Source organism: Microcebus murinus, chromosome 6 (genome assembly GCF_040939455.1).
Source record: "Microcebus murinus isolate Inina chromosome 6, M.murinus_Inina_mat1.0, whole genome shotgun sequence".
In the NCBI taxonomy this organism is placed as follows: Eukaryota; Metazoa; Chordata; class Mammalia; order Primates; family Cheirogaleidae; genus Microcebus; species Microcebus murinus.
In genome coordinates, this window is record NC_134109.1 from 100,594,057 (window position 1) to 100,621,882 (window position 27,826).

Below are 27,826 nucleotides of genomic sequence, written 5' to 3' on the forward strand. Positions count from 1 at the left end.
CTCTGACAAACTCGCCCAGCGAACTTTCTTAAAGGGGCCGCGCGCCGCGCGCCGTCCCAGCCCGCCCCCGGGGGTGGAGCCGGCGGCCGGCACCCCGCGCCCGCGGTCCCTCGGCATCCCCGCCCCGGCGTCCCGCGCGCGGGGCGTCCGCAGCAGGGCTCCCGGGGGGTCGGCTCCCCTTGGGTTCCCGCTCCGGGGATTTGGGGTGCCCAGCTCATTCTTTTCACCCCCAAATTCAGTCGCCCAGTCCGGGTCCGCGCTCTCCCCTCCCCCACGCAGAGCTGCTGGGGGCCGGAGGGGGCGGGGGCTGGGCCGACACCGGGCTCCGGCCTGGCTCGGCACCGTTTTGCTGAGTGACCTTGAGGAAATCACTTCCCCTCTCTGGCCTCAGACTCCAGCCCAGAGGGTGGGACTTGGGATCTCAGACTCCCTTCCCGCTCCCAGTCACCGAATAGGACTCAGGGCGGGACCCCAGTGGCCGTTCCCCGCGAGGGAGTATTTCGAATGACCGAGAAGGTCCCGTTGCCCCGCGCACACCGCGGCTTTTGGGTCTTCTCGCTCCTCCCTGACCTAACACCTTTTCCCCGCCTCCTGCTCCGAGCCCGAGGGCTGGGGAGGCGGGCACGCTCGGGCCGGGTGGTCTGCAGGGCGCGGCCGCCGAGTTGCTTTTCCTCTTGTGTTTGGAAGCCGCGCGGACGCGGGCTGCCCCGGCCGCCGCTTGGCGAACGCCCGCGCCCACCTCGGGTTACGCGGGAACCTGCGGAGCCGCCTGAGGATGGGCCCCGCCCGGCGCCCCCGCCCGAGTTCGTGCTGCCCACGGGGGATCCCGGCCCGAGGTGCCGTCCGGCCTGAGGAGCCACTGCCGAGAGGTGAGGAAAGTCCTGCGGGGCCCGGCGTCACCGGCTGTGATGCGCCGCCGGGCGCCTGTTTCTGTCCTGGCTTAGCCACCTGGGCTTTAGGCTGGAAGAGAAGCGCAGCGTCAGTGGGCTCGGAAAAGCTGGATTTGCAGTCACCCACCAGTTAGGATCCCAGACCGGGGACTCATGACTCAGAACCGCAGGGTGCCAGCCTGCTGAATGGGGCTGGCACCACCGTACCGGAGCGCTGTGCTGTGGCTTAGTCTCCATCCAAATTATAGTCTCCATCCAAACCTGCCATCTCAGTAAGTAAACTGAGGCCTACAGATGGGCAATATCTTTCCCCAGGACACAGTCATTCCTTTAGTAAATAATATTTGAGCACCTGCTGTGGACTGGGGAACCACTTTCTGCTGGTGGCAAGGCCAGGAGCACCCTGGTGTCCCTACCAGCCCCCGTTGCCAACACTTGGCTCGTGCCCTAGTATGAAGGGACTGTGTCCTATACGAATCAGGCCTTTACCCAGAGTGTCCAACGTGTTTCCAGCCTCTGGTACCTCCAGAACCATCCTTGTGAATCCTCAGGTAACCCCCACCGTCCTTTACAGGACTCAGTCCACACCCCCACCACCTCTCCCCTCTCTAGAATAGATCTTCCCATGTGATTTGTCTCCACCTTCCCCAGAAATATTCTTCCTGCGCTCCTTCCTTCCCTTCCCTGTCCCCTATATGAATCCAAATCTTTCTTTCTCTCAAGATCCTGCTTCAACCCTGCGTTTTTCCAGGAGGAGGAGCCTGGCCAGTTTTCTAAACTCAGGTAGCCCCTAATGGTTAGTTTGAATTTTTCAAAGGGGAAGGGGCTTGCATCTTGCGGTTCTGGTTTCTATTTTATAGATGGGGAAGCCAAGGCCCAAAGAGGTAATAAATGACCCAGAGACCACAACTGACCCACATCGCTGTATTTTTCATCAGAAGAAGCTGACGATGCTTTTAAAAATAATGTTTATTACTCTTCTGATGATAATAGCAATAGATGCTCATTGTTGAACACTGGGAGCTATAAAATAGTTTAGGAAACAGCTGGTGGTGGTGGCATGTGCCTGTAGTAACAACTACTCAAGAGCCTGAGGCAGGAGAATTACTTGAGCCCAGGAGTTTGAGGCTGCAGGGAGCTGTGGTCACAATTGTACCAGTGCACTCCAGCCGGGGCAACAGAGCGAGACTCTGTCTCTAAAGCTTAAACTCATGAGCATTTCTTTGTGAATTCTTCTGTCATAATTTTTAATGATTGCTTAACCTCTCTTGGATTGCTATTATTTATTTAACCTATCTCTTGTTAGACATTACATTATTTCCAGTTTGTTTTTTTTCTTTTTTGCCTTCATAAAAGCAATACTTTACATGGGCATTCTTAATGCCTCAGGAAGCTTCCCATATGTGTGACCAGCCCTTAAGTACTTTGGAGGCGACAACTATCTTATCCCTCCCTGTGATCCCCACAGCCCCTGGAGTGGCAGAATCTCCAACCCCAAAGGGATTTGGAGATCATATAAATGCAAAGCTCTGGTCCACACCTGCGTGAGTACCCATTGGTGCTGACCCAGGGGTTGATGCAAAGGAAGCTGGAGAGGGGATCTTGGGGTGTACAAGTCTGGCAGACACCTGGAAGGTGGGAACTTTGATCTCTGCTTCCCCTAACTGTGATCTAGTAGCCCAGTCTCTAGCAGTCTCTTCAGTGTCCCTCTCCTCCCTCCCCAGTCCCTCCACTCATCTCTGAGCTTCTCACATTGCTGTTCCCTTTGTCTAAAATCCCACTCACTACCCCCATGCCCCCATCCTGACCTTCCCCAGCACCCTTTCTCCTTACTCTGTGCTCTCAGAGTGCCTTCTCTATGTTCTGTTGAGCCTGGGGATACCTTGTTATGATGGCTCACCTGCCACATGGGAAGCTTTCTGATTCCAAAGAGTGTCTATAAACCGTGCTGAGTGAGTAGAGCCCCTAAATGTCTGCAGCCCCCTGGCCTCCAGCCAAGAGCTTGATGAGGGTGGACATTCCTGGTGGTAGGTGTTCAGTAAACCTTTGTTGAAATGATACTGGACCATGCCTGGGGCTTCTGAGTTACCTGGTGCCCTTAGCCCCTTCTCTTTGACTTACTGTGCATACGTCATCCTTTGGTATTTCATTCATAGGATAGGGAAAAGAGTCAGGTGACCTCACTCTGAAGAAATGCTGCCCTGGGCCCAAGCATCCTGACGGTGTGACCTGGCTATTTCAGGACCTACCCCCATTCTGACTCAGCTACCCCCACCATCAGGAAAGCTGGGAAATCAGAAGGCACATAGAGAGAGTGCCCTGGAGCCTCAAAGGATGGGCTGTATCTAAGGTATATTTTCTTGGTGCATATAGGTTTAAGCTCCGCTTGGGTGTAAGAGGTCTCCGAAGGGAAAGGGGGCAGGTTGCTGCCCCAAGTAGTTAATGCGCCATCCATCTCACATAATCCTTCCATTGCTCCTGCTGTCTCTCGTTATAGGTTAGGAAACAGGCTCAGAAGTGTTAGGGGAACTTGACTAGCCACTGGGGGATGGCATGAGTGGTGGAAAAGCATGAGAAAGCCCTGCGATAGGATTCTGATTCTTTAACCTTGGACAAGTTGCCAGCTAGTATCAATCAGTTCATCTGTAAAATGGGGCTATAAGTGTACAATTGTAGGGATGTATTAAGTAAGATAAGTAAGTCTCCTGGCAGAAGAAAATAAATTAATTTAAAAAAAAAGTAAGATAAGTAAGAACTCATGGTGATTGTGATTATTGCCCTTGGTCCTACTACTAGTTTGCAGGGCGAGATCAGAAACTGGATCATTTCAACACAAAATCCCTGAGAAGTCCCTTCTCTGGCCTTCATTACTCTGGGCCACATTGTGAACCTGGATCCCAAGTTCAAATCCAAGACAAACAGTATTTCCAAAGTAGCTGTGCCAGAAGACCTGACTTTGCATCCAGGTGACCATAGTAACCTGTGTGACCATAGGCAGGTAGTTTAATCTCTCTAAGGCTTTGTTTTCTTAAGGTAAAACTAGAGACACCTTTCAGGCTCTCATGAGTATTACTCAGGCTTCCATAAGTATTAAATGAGATTATGACTTTGAAAGTTCTTTGATGGCCTCAAAGCTCCAGGTCAACAGGAGGATAATCAGCAAAGGAATAGAGTGGGAAGGAAGGCACAGTGACACTTGCCTTTGTTCCAGCTACTAAGGAGGTTGAGGCAGGAGGATCACTTGCGCCCAAGAGTTCAAGATCAGCCTGGGCAACAAAGTGAAACCCCATCTTTTTTTTTTTTAAAAAAAAGGGGGAGGACCAGGTGCGGTGGCTCATGCCTATAATTCTAGCACTCTAGGAGGCTGAGGCAGGAGGATCACTTGAGGTCAGGAGTTTGAGTTAAGCATGGTGGTATGTACCTGTAGTCCCGGCTACTTGGGGAGGCTGAGGCTGACGGATCATTTGAGCCCAGGAGTTTGAGGTTGCTATGAGCTAGGCTGACGCCACAGCACTCTAGCCCAGGCAACAGAGCAAGACTGTGTCTCAAAAAAAAAGGAATAGAATGGGAACGTCATGCTCAGCCTTCCTGAAAGGCAATGTCTTCTTCCTACACCCCTCCCCTGAAAGATGTTATTTCTTCTGATCCTACCACATAGCTGAAAATTAGTGGGGGACTCCCTGAGAGTAGGGATGGTATCTTTTTTCATCTTTGAATCCTTTATGCCCAGTCCAGGTCCTAGCAAAGGGGTTTTATAATGAATATTGAATGATTGGAAGGGTGAGGTTACCAAGAAAAAAATCCCCGAGAGAAGTATTTTATGCTAACATGTCAATGACCACTTTTTCTCTCCCCCAAGAGGGGAGAGAGTAGAATACCGGGAACCTAAATGGGGAGGGTACAGAGGATTAAAAAACACCACAGAGGACATATAGGAGTAATATTTATCGGGTATTGGGAGGGGGGAGGAGGGGATGGGTGTATACAACCACAACGGGTAAGATGTGCAACATTTGGGGGATGGACATGCTTGAAGCTCTTACTCGAGGGGGGAGGAGGGGCATGGGCAATATAAGTAACCTTAACACTTGTACCCATAATATGCTAAAATAAAAAAATAAATAAATAATCTTTTTAAAAATTAAAAAAAAAAAAAAAACACCACAGAGAAGCCCTAAAGGGGTGTCTGGGAAGGCCACGGGTTTCTGGCCCAGACTTTGAGCTCCCTATTCTTGCCTCCCTCTCAGCAGCCAGGGCCTCTGCCCTGTTCCACCAACCAGTTCCTAGGCAGCCACGGTGCCAGTGGCCTTTGCAGATGGAGAAGCTGAGGGTCGGCGGCTGAAATCCACTCACATAAGGTCATACGGCAAGGTACTGAGTTCATAGTCTCTGTTTAATTTCCAAAACAGGTGGGGAAAAAAAAAAAAAAAAACAACAACAAAAAAAAAACAGGTGGGGCCGGGTGCAGTGGCTCACACCGGTAATCCTACCACTCTGGGAGGCCAAGGCGGGCGGATTGCTGGAGGTCAGGAGTTCCAAACCAGCCTGAGTAAGAGCGAGACCCCGTCTCTACTATAAATAGAAACAAATTAATTGGCCAACTAACATATATATAGAAAAAATTAGCCGGGCATGGTGGCACATGCCTGTAGTCCCAGCTACTTGGGAGGCTGAGGCAGGAGGATTGCTTGAGCCCAGAAGTTTGAGGTTGCTGTGAGCTAGGCTGACGCCAGGGCACTCACCCTAGCCTGGGCAACAGAGTGAGACGCTGTCTCAAAAAAAAAAAACAAAACAGGTGGCTTAGAAATTTTTTTTCTAAGAGAAAACAAAACTAATCAAAATCTTTTTACATGGATCCTTCAAGTTATCGTTTATCCTCCAAAAATTCTTTGTGTGTGTGCGTGTGTGTATGTGTTTTAAATGGGTTTTAAGGGCCAGGTGGGGTGGCTCATGCCTTAATCCTAGCACTTTGGGAGGCTGAGGTAGAAGGATCATTTGAACTGAAGAGTTTAAGACCAGCCTGGGCAACATAGCAAGATCTTGTTTCTATGAAAAAGAAAAAAAGAAAAGTTAGCCAGGTATGATGGTGTTCCCCTGTAGTCCCAGCTACTCAGGAGGCTGAGACAGGAGGATGGCTTGAGCCCAGGAATTCCAGCCTGAGCAACAGAGTGAGACCTTGTCTTTTTAAAAAAAAAAAAAAAAAATGGATTTTAAGTTCTGGCAACAATTCAGTGGCACTTGCTAAACTTTTACTGGTTTTGAGTCCTTCCCAGGGAACCAAAGGTCACTGAGAATGCCTCTCTGGCCTGCTTCCCTGCCTGAGCCCTTGGCCTCTCAGAGCCTGGGAGGGGTCCCTAGGCCAGACAAATTCTGCAGAGTTGCCCAGCATGCTGGGGGTGGGACTTTCCAAGAAAGTGTTCCACCAGGCACTTTCCAAGAAAGACCAAGGGACTTAAAATAGGAATGGTTACACTTGACTATGGTGCAGTGGGGCAAGTGACAGTCTTTTGGGGACTGAGGCTCTGCATGGAGTGAAGTGGGGTGGGGCAAGGAGGGAAGGTGAGCTGGCTCTACCCTCACGCTGAAGGTGGCAGTGCCATCCTATGCCTCCTTCTTTACTACCTTTTATTTTCCGTTCCAGAAGAGCCTATTGCCCATGAGGGGAAGGGAGCAGTGGAGAAGTGCCCGTGAAGGGAGGGTGCACTCATTCTCTCCAAGACCTTCGGGATTTTAGGAAGCAGTAAGGGGAGAGAACAATGCCTGTCCCAAAGGAAACCTTCCCCAGTTGTGGGTGTTAGAGCACCCCAGATCGTAAAAACTATGCCCGAGAGGTCGGTCATCCAAGCAAGTGGATCCCATACATAGCTGCGGATCAGAATTGCCTTTTGAAAACGACAGATTCCTGGGGCCCATCTGAGAATAGCAACATCCAAATCTCTGGGGGCAGGCCTTGGAAATCTCCTTATACCCCTGCAGCTAGAACCCTAGGGCTGGAATCCAACTGTCTGCACCAAACACTGGAATCTCCACCAAAAGCTAATCCAGCTTCTGTCTGAAGTCAGGGATATGCTACTCATACCCCAACCTCAGATTGCTCATACTACTGCCGCCGTATATTGTTATCAGATCTTTTTTTTTTTTTTTTTTTTTTTGGAGACAGAGTCTCACTCTGTTGCCCAGGCTAGAGTGAGTGCTGTGGCATCAGCCTAGCTCACAGCAACTTCAAATTCCTGGGCTCAAGCAATCCTGCTGCCTCAGCCTCCCAAGTAGCTGGGACTACAGGCATGTGCCACCATGCCCGGCTAATTTTTTCTATATATATTAGTTGGCCAATTAATTTCTTTCTATTTATGGTGGAGACGGGGTCTCACTCTTGCTCAGGCTGGTTTCAAACTCATGACCGCAAGCAATCCGCCCGCCTTGGCCTCCCAGAGAGCTAGGATTACAGGCGTGAGCCACCGCTCCGGGTCCTGTTATCAGATCTTGATTAGTGATCAGTAACATTTACCCAGTACTTGGCCATTGACCTCTTAGCACAGTGGTTACGCTTCCAAGTTCTGGACTGAAACAGGCCTGGATTCAAACCCAGCTACATTTTGTATTTGTTTCTGTAACTTTGGGCAAGTGACTAAGGACTCTGAACCTCAGTTTTCTCATCTGTAAAATGGTGGGCATAGTACCTGTCCCTCTCATAGAGTTTGTGAGCAGTCAAATGAGATGATGTGTAGGATGTGCTTGACACAGTGCCTGGCATTCTCAATTAAAAATATACGTTGTTTCTTCAGTTAAACTCAAATCTGTCTCCCTGTGGTTCTGCCCAACTCCTCCACACCTTACAGCCCTAAGCTCCACAGCTCCATAGAGCAAACCCCTGTTCCCTGTCCAAGGGGAGCCCTTAGCCAACAGTAGACCCTTTCCTGGCACCTGACCCCTCTTCTGGGCTGTTTGTACTGGGATGGGTGAAATATTTTGGGAAGTGGATCTGCCCAGCAGGCCAGGCCTCTGGGAGCACCTTGAGCACGTAGGGAGGCAGAGCAGTGTGTGTGGGAAGGCTTGAAGACCAGTGATCCCAGGAGAGAAGAGGATGTCTCCCACACCCTGCTAGTAAAGCAGTTTGTGCTGGACACAGAGCTAGGTCTGTCTCATCCCTGGGCTTATTTAACTCTTACAGCTAATCCAGGAGATGGTTTTTTCTTATTTTACATTTAGGGTATAGAGAGGTTGTGTAACCTGCATGATGAGCACAGCTGTAACTGACAGGCTGGGATTTGAACCCAGGACTCCATATATCCCACTCCTGGAACAAAGGAGTTGGATCTGAATTGAGGTTTAGAGTCCAAAATGCAGTTCTCTTCCAGGAATCATCTAGATAAATATTTGCTAATTTCCTTTTTTTTTTTTTTGGAGACAAGGTCTTGCTGTGTCACCTGGTCTAGAGTACAGTGGCATCGTTATAGCTCACTGTAACCCTCAAACTCCTGGGCTCAAGCCATACTCCTGCTTCAGCCTCCCAGAGTGCTGGGATTATAGGCATGAATGACCACGCCTGGCTAACTGTTTCATTTTTTTGTGGTCTTGCTATGTTGCCCAGGCTAATCTCAAACTCCTGGCCTCAGACCTCAGCCTCCCAAAGTGTTGGGATTATAGGTGTAAACCACCACACCTGGCCTATTTTTCTTTTTTTGAGAGGAGTTAATATTTGCTTATGGTATAAAATTCATGAGGTACAAAAGAATATTGGAAACGATTTGCAGTTCCTTAAAGAGTTAAGCATATCCTTCCTTGTTCCACTGAAATGATTAATAATAAATAAGGAAAAAAAAAATTAAAAAGAAGAGTTAAGCATAGAATTACCGTATGACCCAACAGTTTCGTTCCTAGGTACCTACCTATTCAAAAGTATTGAAAACAGGTATTCAGGTCAGGCGTGGTGGCTCACGCCTGTAATCCTAACACTCTGGGAGGCCGAGGCAGAAGGATTGCTTGAACTCAGGAGTCAAGACCAGCCTGAGCAAGAGCGAGACCCCGTCTCTACTATAAATAGAAAGAAATTACCCAAATGACTAAAAACAGAAAAAAATTAGCCGGGCATTTTGGCACGTGCCTATAGTCCCAGCTACTCGGGAGGCTGAGACATGAGGATCCCTTGAGCCTAGGAGTTTGAGGTTGCTGTGAGCTAGGCTGATGCCAAGGCACTCTAGCCCAGGCAACACAGTGAGACTCTGTCTCAAAAAAAAAAAAGAAAACAGGTATTCAAACAAAAACCCGAATGTCATAGTAGCTCTAGTCATAATAGCCAGAAGGTAGAAACACTGCAACTGCCCGTCAGCTGATAAATAGATAAATGAGGTATTGTATAGCTATGCAGTGAAATATATAATAAGCCATAGAAAGGATCAACGTGGATGAACCTCAAAAACATACTAACCAAAAAAAAGCCAGACAGAAAAGGTCACATGTTGTATGATTCCATTTCTATGAAATGTCCAGAATAAGCAAATCCATAGAGACAGAAAGCAGTTCAGTGGTGGCTAGGGGATGAGGGGACAGGGGATGGGGAGTGAGTGCTGATGGGTACAGGCATTTGTTTTTGAGGAGATGAAAATGTTCTGGAACTAGATAGAGGTGGCGGTTGAACAACACTGTGAATTACTGAATTGTATACTTTAAAATGGATAATTTCATGTTATGTGAATTTTCCCTCAATTTTAAAAAAAAAGAATATTGACCAGTAAGTCTCCCTCACCTCCTGACACTGTCCCCCCAGCAACTGGTACAAGTTCCAGAGATATTCTAAGCATTATAAACATTTGTATGTATAGTTTTTCATAGAAATGGTAGCATCACATATACATTGTTTCTTTTACTTAGCAAAGATCTTAGAGATTGTTCTGCACTTGCATCTACAGACTTGTTATGTTCTTTCTTATAACATCTCCATACTGTTCCATTTTGTGCATGTCTTGCTTCGTCCAGCCTGCCCCTACTGACAGACACTTAGAGTCCTTTCAGTCTTTTTGCTGTTTTAAACAAGGCTGCCCTGAATAGCCCTGTACCTGTGTCATTTTACATATGCGTCTATTTATGGGGAAATTCCTAGAAGTGTAATTGCTGGGTTAAAGGGTCTGTGTATTTTAATTTTTCCAGCTGCCAAAATATATACTTGTTATATAAATTTCAAACAGCTCAGAAGCCCATAGGCTGAAAGTGAAAGAGCCCTCCCCCCCACCCCAACCCTCACTCCTCAGAGGGGTGTTTGCTCCCTTTTGTGCCCCAGCAGGGGGCAGGCCTGCAGCTCTTAGCTCTCCAGTTGCCTTTCCTGCCCAGCCCTGGTTATGGTTCATTTGTCGTCAGATAGACGTGGGTCTGTGCTTATCAGCTATGTGACTTTGGACAATAAATGAATATCTGAGCCTCAGTTTCCCAAAATTATAAGGTCAGAATGGTAACAATGTCTACCTCACAGTGTCCGTGAGGATGGGATGCAGTACCGTGTGGTCCACGCTCAGCTCAAGACCTTGGTGCTGTACTGTATTCAGTAGCAGCCATACGCATGCTTTTACTGTTAGGAGTTAGTGTTGTTATCTTCAGGTGGCTGACATGGGTCCTGAGGTTTCTTTGACATTCTGCAGGACTCTGGTGAGTTCACACTTTGACTCTAAGATCCCACAAGCCATTGGAGCTGCGGGCCTAGAGGTCAGGAGAGAGGTCCGTGGCACCGCTCTGAGGTGGTCTCTGGGCATGTGGAGCCAGGGTTGAGAGCAGACTTCCTCTGGAGGCTGCTGTGTGCAGAGAAGCTCAGAGATCCACCTCAGCGCCTTCTCTCCCTTCCCCATCTCTGCGGGGCACCCACCAACCAACCTTCTCCTCTTAGCTTTAGCCTTGGATAGGGAACAAGTCAGGGCTCTGGAGTCAAAACACTGGAATTCACATCTTGCCCTGCCAAGGTGGGAGGATCACTTGAGGCCAGGAGTTCAAGAACAACCTGGGCAATGTCTCTACAAAAAATAGAAAAAATAGCAAGCAGGGTGGCATGTACCTGTAGTCTCAGCTACCTGAGAGGCTGAGGCAGGAGGATCACTTGAACCCAGGGGTTCGAGGCTACAGTGAGCTATGATCATGCCACTGCACTCCAGCCTAAGCCATGGGGTAAAACCCTGTCTATTAAAAAATAAAAATAAATGATAGACTTCAATGTAAAACTATAAAACTATGGACACTTATTAGAATTTCTGAAATTAAAAAGACTGACACCAAATTAAGTGAGGTCTGGTAGGAATGGTAAGCAGCTATATATACTGCTGGTAAGAATATATATATAAAAAAGAAGTTAAGTTTTCAGAGTATGTTTTGTTCTTCTTTTGTTACATTTATTCCTAAGTATTTAATTCTTTTTTTTTTTTTTTTTTTTTGAGACAGAGTCTCGCTTTGTTGCCCAGGCTAGAGTGAGTGCCGTGGCGGCAGCCTAGCTCACAGAAACTTCAAATTCCTGGGTTCAAGCAATCCTCCTGCCTCAGCCTCCCGAATAGCTGGGACTACAGGCATGCGCCACCATGCCCGGCTAATTTTTTCTATATATATGTTAGTTGGCCAATTAATTTCTTCCTATTTATAGTAGAGATGGGGGTCTCACTCTTGCTCAGGCTGGTTTCGAACTCCTGACCTCGAGCGATCCGCCTGCCTCGGCCTCCCAGAGTGCTAGGATTACAGGCATGAGCCACCGTGCCCAGCCATTATTTAATTCTTTTTGATGCTATTATAAATGAAATTGTTTTCCTAATTTTATTTTCAGATTGTTTATTTGGGTACAGAAATAAAATAGATTTTTGTATATTGATCTTGTATTATGCAATATGCAACCCTGCTGAAATCCTTTATTAGTTCTAATAGTATTTTTTGTTTTTGGATTCCTAAGGACTTTCTGTATATAATATGTCATCTGTAAATAGAGATAGTGTTACTTCTTCATTTCCAATATTGATACTTTTTTTTTATTTCTTTCCCAATTCCCTTGACTAGAATCTCTAGTGCAATGTTGAGAAGCAGTGAGAACACACATCCTTGTCTTGTTCCTGATCTTAGGGGGAAAATGTCAAGTCTTTCACCATTAAGTATGGTATTTTTTGTAGATGCCTTTATATCAGGTTGAGGAAGTTCCTTTCTATTCCTATTTTGTTAAGTACTTTTTCTTTAAAATCATGAATGGGTTTTGGATTTTGTCAAATGCTTTTTTTAATTATCTATTGAGATAATCATGTTATTTTTATTTTTTTATTCTATTGGTAAGGTATATTACAATAATTGATTTTTGGATGTTAAACCAGCTTTGTGTTCCTGGAATAAATCCCACTTGGTCATAGTATAATTTTTTTTCTATGTTGTCAGATTCAGTTCGCTAGTTTTTCGGTTCGGAGTTTTGTGTTCATATTCATAAGAGATGTTGGTTTGTAGTTTTCTTGTGATGTCTATGTCTGGTTTTGGTATTAGGGTAATGCTAACCTGATAAAATGAGTTGAGAAGTGTTCCCTCCTCTTTTACCTTCTTTTTTATTGTCATTTTTAAAATTGATATATAATAGTTATACATACTTTAAGGCACATGCGATATTTTGATACCTGCATACAATGTGGCGTGATCAATGTGTAGTGATGGTAATTGGGATATCCATCATCTCAAACATTTATCTTTTCTTTCTATTAGTAACATTATAATTCTTTTACTCTAGCTATTTCGAAATACACAATAAAGCATAGTTATCTATAATTTCCCTACTGTACTATCAAACACTAGTACTTATTCCTTTCATCTAACTGTATTTTTGTACCCCTTAACCAACTTCTTTTTATCCCAGCCTCCATCCCTCCCCAGCCTCTGGTAACCATCATTCTATTCACTACCTATATCGGATCCACTTTTTGAGCTCCCACATATAAATGAGAACATGTGATATTTATCTTTCTGTGCCTGGCTTATTTCACTTAACATGATGACCTCCAGTTCCATCCATGTCACTGCAAATGACAGGACTTCATGCTTTTTGTTTTGTTTTGTTTTGTTTTTTGAGACAGAGTCTTGCTCTGTTGCCCGGACTGGAGTACTGTGGTGTCAACCTAACTCACAGCAACCTTAAACTCTGGGGCTCAGGCAATGCTCCTGCCTCAGCCTCCTGAGTAGCTAGGACTACAGGCATGTGCCACCATGCCTGGCTAATTTTTTTTTCTAGTTTTGGTAGAAATGGGGTCTCATTCTTACTAAAGCTGGCCTTGAACTCCTGATCTCAAGTGATCCTCCTGCCTAGGCCTCCCAGAGTGCTAGGATTACAGGCTTGTGCAACTGGGCCAGGCTGAGAATTTGTTTTTTGACTCTTGTGGGTTTTTTGTATTTTAAAGACATGGCTCCACTGTCTTCTCACTTGCATTGTTTCTGACAGTAAATCTGCTGTCATCTTGTTTTTGTTTGTCTGTAATGTATCTTTCCCCTGACTTCTCTCTAGGTGTTTATCATTTTTTAAAACCAGTTTGATTTATAATATAACTTAGTAGAATTTTCTTTATGGTTATTGTGCTTGGGGTTCACTGAGTATCTTTGGTATGTGGGTTTATAGTTTTCACCAAATTTGGAAATTTTCCTGTTTTTTTTTTTTCTTGAAATACTTTTTTCTGTCTCCTTCCCTCCTTTGGGGTCTCCAATTACACATATATATTAGGCCACTTGAAGTTGTCTCACAGTTTACTGATGACACGTTAATTTATTTTTAGCTTTTTTTCCTCTTTGTGTTTTACGTTGTATACTTTCTATTATTATGTGTTCATGTTCACTAATATTCTGCCCTTTCTAATGTTCCATTAATCCATCTAGTATATTTTTCATCTCAGACATTATAATTTTCATCTCTAGAACTTTAATTCTTTGGCTCTTTTTTTCTTTTTCTTTTTTTTTTTGAGACAGTCTCGCTCTGTTGCCCAGGCTAGAGTGCTGTGGCATCAGCCTAGCTCACAGCACCTCAAACTCCTGGGCTCAAGCAATCCTCCTGCCTCAGCCTCCCTAGTAGCTGGGACTACAGACACATGCCACCATGCCCAGCTAATTTTTTCTATATATTTTTAGTTGGCCAATTAATTTCTTTCTATTTTTAGTAGAGATGGTATCTCACTCTTGCTCAGGCTGGTTTCCAACTTCTGACCTTGAACGATCCTCCCTCCTTGGCCCGAGATTGCTAGGATTACAGGTGTGAGCCACTGCACCTGGCCTGGCTTTTTTTTTTGAGACAGAGTCTCACTGTGTTGCCCAGGCTAGAGTGAGTGCCGTGGTGTCAGCCTAGCTCACAGCAACCTCAAACTCCTAGGCTCAGGCAATCCTCCTGCCTCAGCCTCCCGAGTAGCTGGGACTACAGGCATGCGCCACCATGCCCAGCTAATTTTTTCTATATATATTAGTTGGCCAATTAATTTCTTTCTATTTATAGTAGAGACAGGGTCTTGCTCTTGCTCAGGCTAGTTTCGAATTCCTGACCTCGAGCAATCCTCCCGCCTTGGCCTCCCAGAGTGCTAGGATTACATCTTTTTTTTTTAATTTATAAAGAACAAAAATTTATTCTCTCATGGTTCCTTTTTTTTTCTGAGACAGAGTCTCGCTCTATTGCCTGGGCTAGAGTGCCATGGCATCAGCCTAGCTCACAGCAACCTCAAACTCCTGGGCTCAAGCCATCCTCCTGCCTCAGCTTCCTGACTAGCTGGAACTACAGGCATCCACCACGCTGCCTAGCTAAGTTTTTTTCTATTTTTAGTAGAAATGGGGGTCTTACTCTTGCTCCAGCTGGTCTCAATATCCTGAAATGAAGCAATCCTCCCGCCTCAGCCTCCCAGAGTGCTAGGATTATAGGCGTGAGCCACTGCACCGGGCCCAATTGTCTCACAGTTCTAAAAGCTGGAAAGTCCCAGATGAAGGCACTGGCTTTGGGTATAGGTCTTCTTACTGCGTCCTCACATTGTGAAAGGCAAAAGAGCAAAAGAGAGAAACTGTGTCCTCACATGGCAGAAGAGTAGAAGACAGCTACTTTGAGTCTTTTGAAAGATGTATCTTCTACATCTCTACTTAACGTGGGCCAGCCTCTCCTCTATCTTCCTGCATATTTGGAATATAGTTATAATAATTATTTTAATGTCTGTGTCTTCTAGTTCTATCATATATATACTTTCTGGGTAGATTAAAATTGATTTGTTTTTATTTTTATTTTGGGTCATTTTTCCTGTTTGTATACATGCTAATTTTTATTGGATGCCAGAAATTGTGAACTTTATTTACTTTGTTTGGTGTGAATTTTTTTGTTCTTTTTTTTTTTTTTTGAGACAGAGTCTCACTTTGTTGCCCAGGCTAGAGTGAGTGCCGTGGCGTCAGCCTAGCTCACAGCAACCTCAAACTCCTGGGCTCAAGCAATCCTTCTGCCTCAGCCTCCCGAGTAGCTAATTTTTTCTATATATATTAGTTGACCAATTAATTTCTTTCTATTTTTATAGTAGAGACGGGGTCTCGCTCTTGCTCAGGCTGGTTTCGAACTCCTGAGCTCAAACGATCCGCCCACCTCGGCCTCCCAGAGAGCTAGGATTACTGGCGTGAGCCACCGCGCCCAGCCAATTTTTTTGTTCTTATAAATATTCTTGAGCTTTGTTCTAAGGTACAAAAGTTATTTGGAAATAGTTCGGTCCCTTTAGATTTGGCTTTTGTTAGATGGGGCTAGAACAGTGTTTAGTTTTTACTGCTGAGCCAAAAACTCTTGAGTGCTTTACTCAGTGCCCTGTTAATTGTGAGGTTTCCATTCTGGTTGGTAGGAATCACTGCTATTCCCAGCCTTGTGTGAACTCCAAGGATTGTTCTCTCTGATTCTTTTGAGTGGTTCTTACCCTCGTTTCTGGTAGTTACCTCACATGCATGCACTGAGAGGAATCACTAGTGAAGAGGTACCATCGATAGAGTTCCAGAGGTCTCTCTGTGTAGCTCTCTCCTTTTTGGTTCTATGCCTTGAGAACTCTAGCCACTTGTTTTGCTCCACATTTTTTTTTTTTTTTTTGAGAAAGGGTCTTGCCCCGTAGCCCAGGCTAGAGTGCAGTGGCGCATCACAGCACACTGCAACCTCGAACTCCTGAGCTCAATTGATCTTCCTTTCTCAGCTTCCCAGGTAGCTGGGACTACTGGCATGTATCACTGAGCCCAGCTAAGTTTTTCTTATTCTTATTTTTTGTAGGGGTCTTGCTATGTTGTCCAGGCTTGTCTCAGACTCCTGGCTTCAAGCCATCCTCCTGCCTTGGCCTCTCAAAGTGCTAGGATTACCGGCATGAGTCACCATGCCCAGCCTCCAGCTTCACCTTTTGATGCAGGAAGACGGCTGGACTCCACCTGTTTTCCTTCTCCCTGTACTCCAGTCTGGAAGCTTTCTTTAGGCAATAGGATGGGACATTTATAAGGTTCATCTCGTTTATTTTCTGACTCTCAGGGATGACTGAAATGACTCAGAGATGACTATTTTTCATTGTCTGGGCTTCAGTGTCTTAAGAACTATTGTTTCATATATTTTGGGGGGTATTTTAGTTGTTTTAGGTAGGAATGTAAGTCATCTTGGCTAGAAGCAGAAATCCTTATGATCTTTTATTAATTTGTTCAGCTGGCTTGAGGGAGAGCTTGCTGTGTACCCAGCTTACACTGGGGTAACTCTCCAAACACTCCAAATTTTCATGTCTCCGGGCCTTTGCACAAGCTCTTTCCTTTGTCTAAGATGCTCTGTCTAGCTGTACTTCCTCCTTCAGCTCCAAAGAGACCTTCTGTGACTACTCTGTTTAAAGAGAATCACTCTCTTTTATTTTCCATCACGTTTCTGCTTTTGTTTACGGCTTCTTCTACTAGAATATTGAAGGAATTGTTGTCTGATTCCCTGGAGACAGCTCAGGGCCAGGCACGCTATAAGTGTTCGATAAATATTTATTGAATGAATAAATGGATGAATGAGGTCTTTGCATACTTCACAGTGCCTGTCCCATAAAGGAGCTCAGTCGTATTGGGGGGTACCTGGCTGTCTGGAACACAGCTTCCTGCTCTGAGGTCCCCAGCAGGGAAGGGAGGCCACATTCGGCTCACCCTCAACCACACTCTGCTGAGTGATAACCAAAAGCCCCTGCGTGCTGGCCAGAGGAGGGCTGACAGGTGGGGCTGATGAATTCCAGACCCAGGCTTCTGGGCCCCAGCACAGCCCCATAGAACCGGATACTGGCTGGAAGCCAGAGTCAAGCTTCCATGACGCGTTGCCTACAAGGGTTATGTCCCGCCCTGGCCCCTAGGCTGGCCCTCAGGTCTTGCCCGCCCATCTCAGAGCTGTCTGCCACTGGGGAGAGACATCCTCCCTCGTTCTAGTTCCAGATCTACTTGCATGACCAATGGCAACTATTAGAATACTTGCAGGACTAAACAGAGGTTGGCTCCATAAGGTGAAAAATACTTTGTAAATTTAAAACATTCTGTAAGCACTTACTGAACTGGAAAGGACTTGGGAAGCTTCTGTTGCAAATCTCTACTTTTGACAGAGAAAGAAACTGAGATTTTATGCCAGGGGCAGTGGCTCACGCCTGTAATCCTAGCACTCTGGGAGGCCGAGGCGGGCGGATTGCTTGAGCTCAGGAGTTGGAGACCAGCCTGAGCAAGAACAAGACCCCGTCTCTACTAAAAATAGAAAGCAATTAGCTGGACAAATATGTAGAAAAAATTAGCCAGACATGGTGGTGCGTGCCTATAGTCCCAGCTACTTGGGAGGCTGAGACAGAAGGATCGATTGAGCCCAGGAGTTTGAGGTTGCTGTGAGCTAGGCTGACGCCACAGCACTCTAGCCCTGGCAACACAGTGAGACTCTGTCTCAAAAAAAAAAAAACCCTAAAAAAACAGAAACTGAGATTTAAATATAGACTGCTGAGCACATACTTGGGATTTTGTGCAGTGAGGATGTTTCTGAAGGTCAAAGATCCCATGTCAAAAACAGCCCTGGGGCTGGGCGCGGTGACTCACGCCTGTGATACTAGCACTCTGGGAGGCTGAGGCGGGAGGATTGCTCAAGGTCAGGAGTTCCAAACCAGCCTGAGCAAGAGCGAGACCCTGTCTCTACTATAAATAGAAAGAAATTAATTGGCCAACTAATATACATATAGAAAAAATTAGCCGGGCATGGTGGTGCATGCCTGTAGTCCCAGCTACTTGGGAGGCTGAGGCAAAAGGATCACTTGAGCCCAGGAGTTTGAGGTTGCTGTGAGCTAAGCTGACATCACGGCACTCACTCTAGCCTGGGCAACAAAGTGAGACTCTGTCTCAAAAAAAAAATACAGCCCTGGGCCTGTAATCCTAGCACTCTGGGAGGCTGAGGCGGGTGGATTGCTCAAGGTCAGGAGTTCGAAACCAGCCTGAGCAAGAGTGAGACCCCTGTGTCTATTAAAAATAGAAAGAAATTAATTGGACAACTAACAATATATAGAAAAATTAGCTGGGCATGGTGGCACATGCCTGTAGTCCCAGCTACTCGGGAGGCTGAGGCAGGAGGATGGCTTAAGCCCAGGAGTTTGAGGTTGCTGTGAGCCAGGCTGACGCCATGGCACTCTAGCCCAGGTGACAGCGTGAGACTCTATCTCAAAAAAAAAACAAAACAAAAAAACCAGCCCTGGGAGAAGGAAGGGGGAATAGCCTCTGTGGAACTGAGCCCACAAGACCCAGCCGCTCTCTCAGCAAGTGTCCTGCCAGCTGGTTCTCCAGGAGTCCCCGTGCCACGTTCCCACAGGATGGGGGAGCTGCGGAGGACGGCTGGCAAGTGGAAGTCCAGCCCTTTAGGAGCTCCAGGAGGGGCAGGCTACGTCTCAGAGGACCACAGAGGGGAACTGGCCTCTCCAGCAGGGAATAGGACTTGAACCAAGCCCTGGGGGACCTGGCCACTTTGGATGAAGGAGAGCGAGGGTGGGGTGGGCAGCCTTTCCTTCCATCGGGGAGAAGCTGGGAATGCCGGTCAAGCTATCCTCGTTTTCCCAAGGCTATCGGGTATGGAGTGTGCCCCACTGTGTGTCCACACCACAGAACTTCCATGGGAGGGGCTATTATTGCTGCGTGGCAGATGAGGAAATTGAGCCCAGGGCCCAGGCATGTGCTAAATACCATGTGATGAGGCGGACCATTCTTGGGGAGGCTGTGGTGGGAGCCCGTGGAAGGTTCCCAGGCCTCAGGAGGTTACCTGGGCGACGTGTGGGTGGATTATCAGTGGAGAAGACAGCGGAGGCCAGAGACTACTAGAGCAATCTCAGTGGGCTGGGAGGCAGGCCTGGGCCAGGGCAGGAGCCTGGAAACAGGTGTGGGAGGATGAGGCTGGGCTGGTGGGAGATGCAGGAGTCTGGAAGGATCTCAAAGATCATCTATGGAAACCACCGCCTTACGCAGGAAACTGTAGAAAGAGGGAAAGGGGCTTGCCCAAGGACACACAACTGGTTAATGGTAGAGCCAGGCCAGAAAGACCCTGAGAAGCTCCAGGACACCCCGTTAAACACAGAGCTCTCCCTCCCCATGCACTAACATTGGAAGTGGCTCCATTTCCTCCTATAACAGACCTTCCTCCCCCAGGGATCAAGCCCCTACCCAAGGCTACCAGGGGTCCCACTGAGACCCAGGTCAGTGTCTCTCTCACTGTGGGCCCCAGGGCCTTCCCTCCCATCCCCTGGGCCACAGTTTGCTCATCTGTGATATGGGCCATTGGACCAACTGGCCACCATGGCTCTTTCAGCTCTAAGTGGCCCGAGGAAGGCCAGGCCAGGCGAGGGCTTCCTCCTCACTCTGCGCCCCGCCCCCCAGTCCAGCCTGACGGGGGTGGGGCCAGCCCAGCAGGGCTCACATGCCTGAGGAGTGAGCTGCTGGGTCCCGAGGAGGCAACATGATCTGTAAAAGATCCCTGACCCTCTTTTTGAACCCTGGAGTGGGCGTCTCAGTCATGTGAGGACCACAGGGGGATTAGCGATGCTGAGAGGGGAGGCAGCCACCTGGGGGAGTGATGGGAAGGGGCAAGGGGTGGAAGGAAGCAGGAGAGGGAGCGGACTGGGCTGGGGACCCAGGAGCAGGGGAAGCAGAAGAGGGAGGCAGGAGCCTGCGTGGGAGCCATGCCGGGAGAGGAAGGGTATGGACAGGGGGCTTTGAATGATGCCTCGTCCTGAACAGAGGCTCTGTCGTGTGTCCCATACAGCACCAGCCACAAGGAGACCTGGTGGGAAAGCAGAGAAAGCATTAAACTTGGAGCCTGCCAGCCTGAATTTCAGACCCTTCCACTCATTAGCTGTGTGGCCTCAGGCAGGTCTTATGGCCTCTCTGAGCCTCCGGTTCTAACAAAGAGCAGTTATGTTCCGTCCTTCACACGGGTGGGCAGTGAGGTCAGATGTCAGTCCTCCCTCAGAGCCTTCCCCTGCCCTTGCTGGTCACCTGCTTGTGCCCCTTCTTTCCTCAAGCCTAGGGACAGCATTCAGCCCAGCTGGGGGAGCGAGGGGGTGGGATGAGGACCTTCCCAGGGCTCACTTTGGGAGGGGGAGTGCATACCTGCTCCTCCACCATGAGATATTTGGGGCTCCCCCCCTTTCCCAGGGCCTTCTGCCTTCTCTGCTAGGACTGAATGTTATTTAAAAGAAGATCAGGAGATTTGCCTTAAATAGGCATGGAGTGCTGTGCCCAGGCCCAGGCGGAGGGGCGGGGGAGGGGAGGAGGCCATCCCAGAGGAGGAGAGAAAGGAGGGAGCCGAAAAAGAAGAGAACAACCTCCCCAGGGGTGTGCACAGCCCTTCACAGTTTACCACGAACGGTCCCAGTCTGCAGATACCTGACAGGGTCTTTTTGCTGCAGCCCCCAGGAGTGGGGAGGTGTTCAGCGAGGCTAGGAGCCCAGGGATGGGGCCTCCCCTGACACCTGCCCCCACCATCAGTCCCCAGACCTTTGGCCCCTGCCCCCGGGTTGCCCCTGCCTGTTCCCCCAGCCCCAGCTTGTAACTGGACGCCCTCCTCACTCTGCACCTTCCCAGGTGAGCTGGGGCTCTGCTTACTGAACCCAACACCGGCTGGGGGAGGGAAGCGAGGGGACACCACAGGGGTGGGCCTTTGCCTAGAGGCTGAGGCAGAAGGAGGGGAAGGAGTCCAGGCTGTCACTCTCAGCCCTCAACCCCAGGGCTAGTGTGGCTCTCAGGGTCCCACTTTCCTAGTCTGGGTCACCTTCTAAGCCCCGCCCCCCCATCTAGGCCTGGCCGCCAAAAACTCTGGGGGCTCAGGGGGCCATCTGTGTCCCAGCAGGGGATGCTCTTAGAATCATAAATGGAGTCTTGCTTGTGGAGTTTCTGGGACAGAGCCAGGAGGCCAGGAAGCGGTCCATGTTCCATCCTTTGTGCAAAGGCCCTGAACACCAAGGTGAGGCCTCAGACACCTGGGTGCCCATCCTGGCTCTGCCATTTACAGCTGCATGACCCAGGGCCAGCCACCTTGACTGCAAGCCTGGCCACCTCCTCTGTAAACCGAGTCTAAAGATTGCGCTCCTAGAGTTGTCAACGATGCTTTGCTAAGATATGGCAAATGCGCTGACTGACCAGGGCCAGGACTTCAGGTTTGTTGGGAAAAAAACAGAGAGGGCCAGACTGCCCCTCCCCTTCCCCATGGTGGGTGGGCACAGCCGGGCTGCTCCAGGAGGCGGGTGGGAAGGAAGGCTTTGTGAAAAGGGGCATTCATTTACTTGGGCTGCTGTTAATGCTCTTTGTTATTCATCAGAGACCATCAAGAGAGGAGGTGGGGTGGCCCCTACAGGTGAGAGTAGTGTAGACAAATCTGAGCTAACCTACAGCAGCGGTCCCCAACCTTTTTTGGCACCAGGGACCGGTTTCTTGGAAGACTATTTTTCTACCAACTGGTAGGAGGGGTGGAGGAGGCGGGGTGAGGAGGCAGAGCTCAGGTGGTGATTTGTGGCCCTATTTTCCTAACAGGCCATGGACTGGTACCTGGGCCATGGCTGGGGGTTAGGGACCGCAGACCTAGAGGGTTTACCAGGTCCCTGCCCAACCCCAGCTCTCCAGTCATGGGAACACCATTGATTGGCTGTTATCCCCACTTCACTAATGGTGAAACCAAGGCTCAGGAGATTTAGGCAGAACATCTAAGGTCATGCTGTCAGCAAGAGATGGAGCCAGTACGTAAACACAAGAATCTGGCTTCAGGGCTCTCTTCTGCCTTTGCAAAAACCTCAGGACCCTGTATCTGGGACTTGGGTTCCAGACACAGCTTGCAGTGCCTTGGCCAAGTCACCTAACCTCTCATCGAGTAGTTTCTCTCTTCTTTTTTGTGTGTGTATATGTGAGACAGGGTCTCACTCTGTCCCCTGGGCTAGAGTGCAGTGGCATCAGGATAGCTCACTGCAACCTCCAACTCCTGGGCTCAAGTGCTCCTCCTGCCTCAGCCTCCCGAGCAGCTGGGACTACAGGTGTCTGCCACCACACCTGGCTAATTTTTCTATTTTATAGTAGAGATGGGGTCTGGCTATGTTGCTCAGGCTGGTCTGGAACTCTTGGCTTAAAGCCATCCTCCCGCCTTGGGCTCCCAAAGTGCTAAGATTACAGGCATGAGCCCCCACACCTGGCCAGGTTTCTCTCTTCTTAAGATGGAGACAATTGTCCCACCCTCTTCTTTGGGTTATTGTGAAAAAAAACCAAGAGGGTTAATGAGTACAGACCGTGAGGCACTCAGCAGATACCTGGTGGAAGCTTCCTAACAAAGGAAACTTCCCAGGCCTCACTGGCAGCCCGCAGCTCCTGAGGTGTCCCTGTGCCCCGCAGGACTGGAGACTGGGAGACAAAGGAGCTGCCGGTCTCTGCAAAGGGCTTGAGTGACCACTTGGCGCCACCTAATGGCCTGTGGCATGTGGTGCTTGGAGAGCCGGAGGGCCTGGCTGCTCTGGGACTGGGGGTCTGATTATGACCATTGGCCCGGTAGGGATGGGAAAAATATACCAGGACCTCAGAAGGGATAAGGTCAGGCCTACCTGGCACCCCACTGATGGAGGGTGAGGGTGAGCACCCCACTAGTCCTGCCATCTTGGCCTGTCAAGGTCCCCTCCCCACATCTTGGTGGAGACCCACAGGGTTCTAGTTCCAGCTCTACCACTGAGAAGCTCTTCCTGCCCCAGCTACCTCTTCTGCAAAATGGAAGTAAATATTCCCCACCTTTCAGAGCCCTGTCACTGCCCCGTGCCTCTGTTCAGTTATCAGACATTCTATGAGGCATCCACTTTCAGGAATCGCATGCTGAGTGCTGTGAGACATCTGAGACAGGTCTCATGGTACCAAGGGATCCTCCCCATTCTGTGGGGAGACCAGACCACTTATCTATTGCTCACCACCCTCGGCTGCAGGTCCCGGAGGCACTGAAGAGGGAGGGAAATGAGTGGGGGGTGGGCAGCAGAAAGTGGGACTCACCCCCCACCCCCCGGTGAGTGTTTTTGAGAGGTGGCAGGGACTGTATCTAGTCAGGTCATAGGATTCTTTTTCTCTCTCTGCCACACCCTCTGGCCTGGCCCCCTGCCTGCCTCCTAGCTGGGGACTGGTTGTCCCCTGCTCAGCCCCCTACCTTGGGCTCAGCCCCCTCAGATCCAGGCCCACCTGCCCCAACTCCCACCTTCTCTTGCATTAAAGCCTTTATTTTATTTATTTATTTATTTTTTTGAGATAGAGTCTCGCTTTGTTGCCCAGGCTAGAGTGCCATGGCGTCAGCCTAGCTCACATCAACCTCAAACTCCTGGGCTCAAGTGATTCTGCTGCCTCAGCCTCCCGAGTAGCTGGGACTACAGGCATGCGCCACCATGCCTGGCTAATTTTTTCTATATATATTAGTTGACCAATTGATTTCTTTCTATTTATAGTAGAGACGGGGTCTCACTCTTGCTCAGGCTGGTTTGGAACTCCTGACCTTGAGCAATCTGCCCTCCTCGGCCTCCCAGAGTACTAGGATTACAGGTGTGATAAAGCCTATAAAGTGAGCCTTCTGCTCCATCAGGGGCAGTTCACACCTGCTCTGTGCATGTGCACTGCCACTGCGAAGTTCCTCTCTCCTGCCTTCCCCCGGCGTGTCCACCTGTGGGAGAGTGGAGAGGAGAGTGGGCAATCCCCACAACTAGGCAGGAAACTGAGTCCAAGGTTCCCACCCACCCTCAGCAGGGGTGCAGACATCAGCGCTGCATTCTCAGCAGTGGTCCCTGCCTGTATGTCATTCCCTGGCAGTCAGCGAGGTGCCCACTGAGGCTTCAGAGAGGCGGGGGCCCGATCCTATTCTAAGGGGCTTCCTGGTGAAGGGACAGACCCACAGCAAAGCACAACACAGTGTCTGCTCCGAGGCAGGAACTGACCATTCTGCCTAGAAAGGGGCAGGGCCAGATCCTAGGAAACAGAGGAAGTGAGTCTGGAAGGGTTAATCTGGACATTTCGGGCTGGAAACTTGTAGCAAAGTTGAGGTGTTTGAGGAGGGAGGCATTGGCATGCAAGGCACCTGGACGTCTCTGCTGGACCCTGTCATCGGACCCTCCCATCGTGCCTTCTCTGGCTTATCCCCCTCATTGTGGCTCGAATGTCCCCTCAGAGTCTCTTTCTCAGACCATCCTGTGAATTCTGCCTACCCCCCAAGTATCCTCTTTTACTGTGGTTCCCACCCCCAACGCCCGGGGGCCACAGAGGTCCGTCCGTGGCCTGTCAGGAACTGGGCCTCACAGCAGGAGGCAGGCAGCTGGTTAACCAGCAAAGCTTCATCTGTATTTACAGTCACTGTCTCCTGTCCCCCCTAGATGGGACCATCCGGGGGTCCGCAAACTTTTTAAACGGGGCCAGTTCACTGTCCCTCAGAGCGTTGGAGAGTGTGGCACACATTCCGCACATGCGCGCTGTGGGCCCTGGACGAGTCGGATGCTAAGCAGGACAGGCTGCAGCGGCAAGTGGCCCGAGGGCCGTAGTTTGAGGACCCCTGGCTCTAGTTGCAGGAAAACAAGCTCAGGGCTCCCTCTGATTCTGCATTATGGAGAGTTGTATAATTGTTTCATTATATGTTACAATGTATTAATAATAATAGAAATAAAGTGTACAATAAATGTAATATGCTTGATTCATCTCAAAACCATCCCCACCCTCGTCTATAGACAAATTGTCTTCCATGAAACCGGTCCCTGGTGCCAAATGTTGGGGACCGCTGCTCTGTTCCTTCTTCAGATTACTTAGCACTTGTCACAGTTTGCGATCATCTTCTTACTTGCTTCCTTGTTTATAATTGTCCTCCCTCCAGTTCTCTCTCTCTACGCGTCCTGAGGGAGCACCTATCTATGTGGTTTACTGTCACATCTGCGGTATCTAGCCCAGTACCTGGCATCATGGGGGAACTTGGTAAGTACTTTCGAATACACGAACATGCAGGATGAGCAGTGGTCTCCTTCATTCCAGTATGACCAGGCAATTCCTGGGGATATTGTCACCTTTGTTCTACCTGCTCTAGTCCTGCCCCCGTGCTCTAAGCAGGTCACCAGGCTTTTGTGCTGCTTTGCCTCAAGTCCAGAAGCTACCTGGGGACGCCGTCTGGATCTAATTCCTTTAGGGGATGATGCTGGTGGGAAGAAGAGGCAGAGAGATGGAGGGTCCCTGAGACTGGGGAGGGGTGAGGGTCCTGGGAGCAGGAGGTGGCAGGGTTCCAGAGGGCCGGGCAGGAGGCACCTGGAGAGGCTGTGGCTCTCAGAAAACCCCTCCCCACCCTGTTCCCAAGCCCAGGTGGCAACTACTCGTGCGTGCCTGTCCGTGCTGGCTCTGGGGTGAGAGGCTGCTCCTGCTAGCCCCAACCCCCATCCTGACTGAGAGGGGGTTATCCTACACCCCCAGGGGTGCAGGATAGATTAAGTTAGATTAAATTAGATGTCAAGAACCATAAGGTTTCTTGTGCATGTGCCTCACAAGATAATGCATTCTTGCGGCCTGGCCTGAGGTGCGGGTGAGGGCCAGGGACATCTGTAGCCCCCCCACCCCATGGGGCACTCCCCTGCCTTCCTCCAGGGCCCTTCTGGAGAGCATTTTCCCAACAAGAAGGGACTGCTGAGGAGAGGACTTTCTGGTGCCCACGTGGTCTCATCTCTAAGCAGGGCAGGTGCATATGAGACCAGGGAAAGCTACAGTCGGCCCTGGATGAGGGCAGGAGCTGGGTGGGTGAGGGTGCCCCAGCAGTGCGTGTGGAGGGGCTGCCCAGAGAGAGGAAAGTCCCAGGAGAAAATGCAGAAGAAGCAGGCTCACGCCTATAATCCTAGCACTTTGGGAAGCCAGCCTGGGAGGATCACTTGAGGCCAGGAGTTCGAGACCAGCTTGGGCAACATATAGAGACCATGTTCTCTAGGAAAAATTAAATAACAAAACTAGCTGGGCGTGGTGGCACCCTGAGGGCAGGGCCTCTTTGATCTGCCCAGAGCTGGACGTGGGAAGAGGGCTGTGTAGTGTGGGCAGATTAAGAACATCCTGGCACATAAATGGCACCACATTTAAAGATGCCCATCCCCTCCTTTAGGCTGGAACCACCATCTCCCAGCAATTCACCAAAATAACAAACACAGAGGGAAAGAGGAGAGGCTCCTGCTGTATGTTCTCTAGGCCTTTTAGAAAACATGGGGTTACTCTTTTGGCCACATACACACAAATCTACAAGATAGGTGACGTTGCCGACATCAAGGGAATGGGTACTGTTCAAAAAGGCATGCCCCACAGATGTCACCATGGCAAAGCTGGAAGAAAAGTCTATGCCGTGACCCAGCGTGCTGTTGGCATTGCTGTAAACAAAGTTAAGGGCAAGATTCTTGCCAAATGAATTAACGTGCGTATTGAGCATATTAACCACTCTGAGAGCTGAGACAGCTTCTACAGCTTCCTCAAGTATGTGAAGGAAAACGATCAGAAAGAGAAGGAAGCTGGAGAGAAAGGAACCCAAGTTCAGCCTGCTCCTCCCAGAGAAGCACGCTGTGTGAGAACCAGTGAAAAAGGAGCATGCTCCCTAGGAATTCATAGCGTCATTGGTATATATATAAAAAAAAATAAAAGACTACTGGCCTGTAAAAAATGTTTCTCTTCATTGTGGAGAAGTGTGGTATCCCCTTCCCCAAAGAAATATTTAAAGCAAATTTAAATGTGTCCCCAAATAAATACATAAAGACCCCCCATGGTTGCCCACTTGTTGCAGGGCAGGGGGTCACCCTTAGGGACTTCGTTCGCTTCTGCTCCTAAGAGTGTCTTCTGTTTAGAGCAGGGAAAAGGGATCACACCACAGAAAAACAATTCACTCCTCCAGGTCTGGAAGGGTGGTGGCGAGAGCCAGCCAGGCAGAGGTGTTCCGGGGGTCAGGTTGGCACCCCTCTGAGCCACTTCATCTTGTCTGCCAAGGAGCTGGTGTAGGAAACAGACAGGACTGTGCTCTAAAGACATCACAGTGACTGGGTGTGGTGGCTCACGCCCGTAATCCTAGCACTTTGGGAGGCTGAAGCAGGAGGATTGCTTTAGGTCAGGAGTTTGAGACCAGCCTGAGCAAGAGTGAGACCCCATCAGTACAAAAAATAGAAAAGTTAGCCTGGCATGGTGTCACACACCTGTAGACCCAGCTACTTGGGAGGCTGATGTAGGAGTTTGAGGTTGCAGTGAGCTATGGATGCTACTGTACTACTATGATGCTACTCTAGCCAGGGTGACAGACCAAGACTTTGTCTCAAAAAAAAAAAAAAGACATCACAGTGACCATTAATGATTATAAATGTTAAAAACAGTTATAGATGGAGTTCCTTCCATGTCAGGCCTTTTTAACAATGCTATGTGAAAGGACAGTTACCACCTGCACCTTATAGGTGAAGAAAGCC

At 49.0% G+C, this 27,826-nt stretch overlaps 1 long non-coding RNA gene across 2 annotated transcripts; it reads left to right on the top strand.

Annotated features, from left to right (window-relative positions):
- Window positions 1-167: 167 nt before the first annotated feature.
- LOC105868136 (uncharacterized) lies at window positions 168-27,577 on the top strand. 2 transcript variants are annotated; one of them, XR_012919790.1, is made up of 4 exons: window positions 168-3,240; window positions 5,138-5,261; window positions 25,237-25,334; window positions 26,494-27,577. It is a non-coding gene; the product is annotated as an uncharacterized LOC105868136 (long non-coding RNA). The 2 variants fall into 2 exon arrangements; XR_012919791.1 differs by having other exon boundaries at window positions 5,141-5,261.
- Window positions 27,578-27,826: the final 249 nt, after the last annotated feature.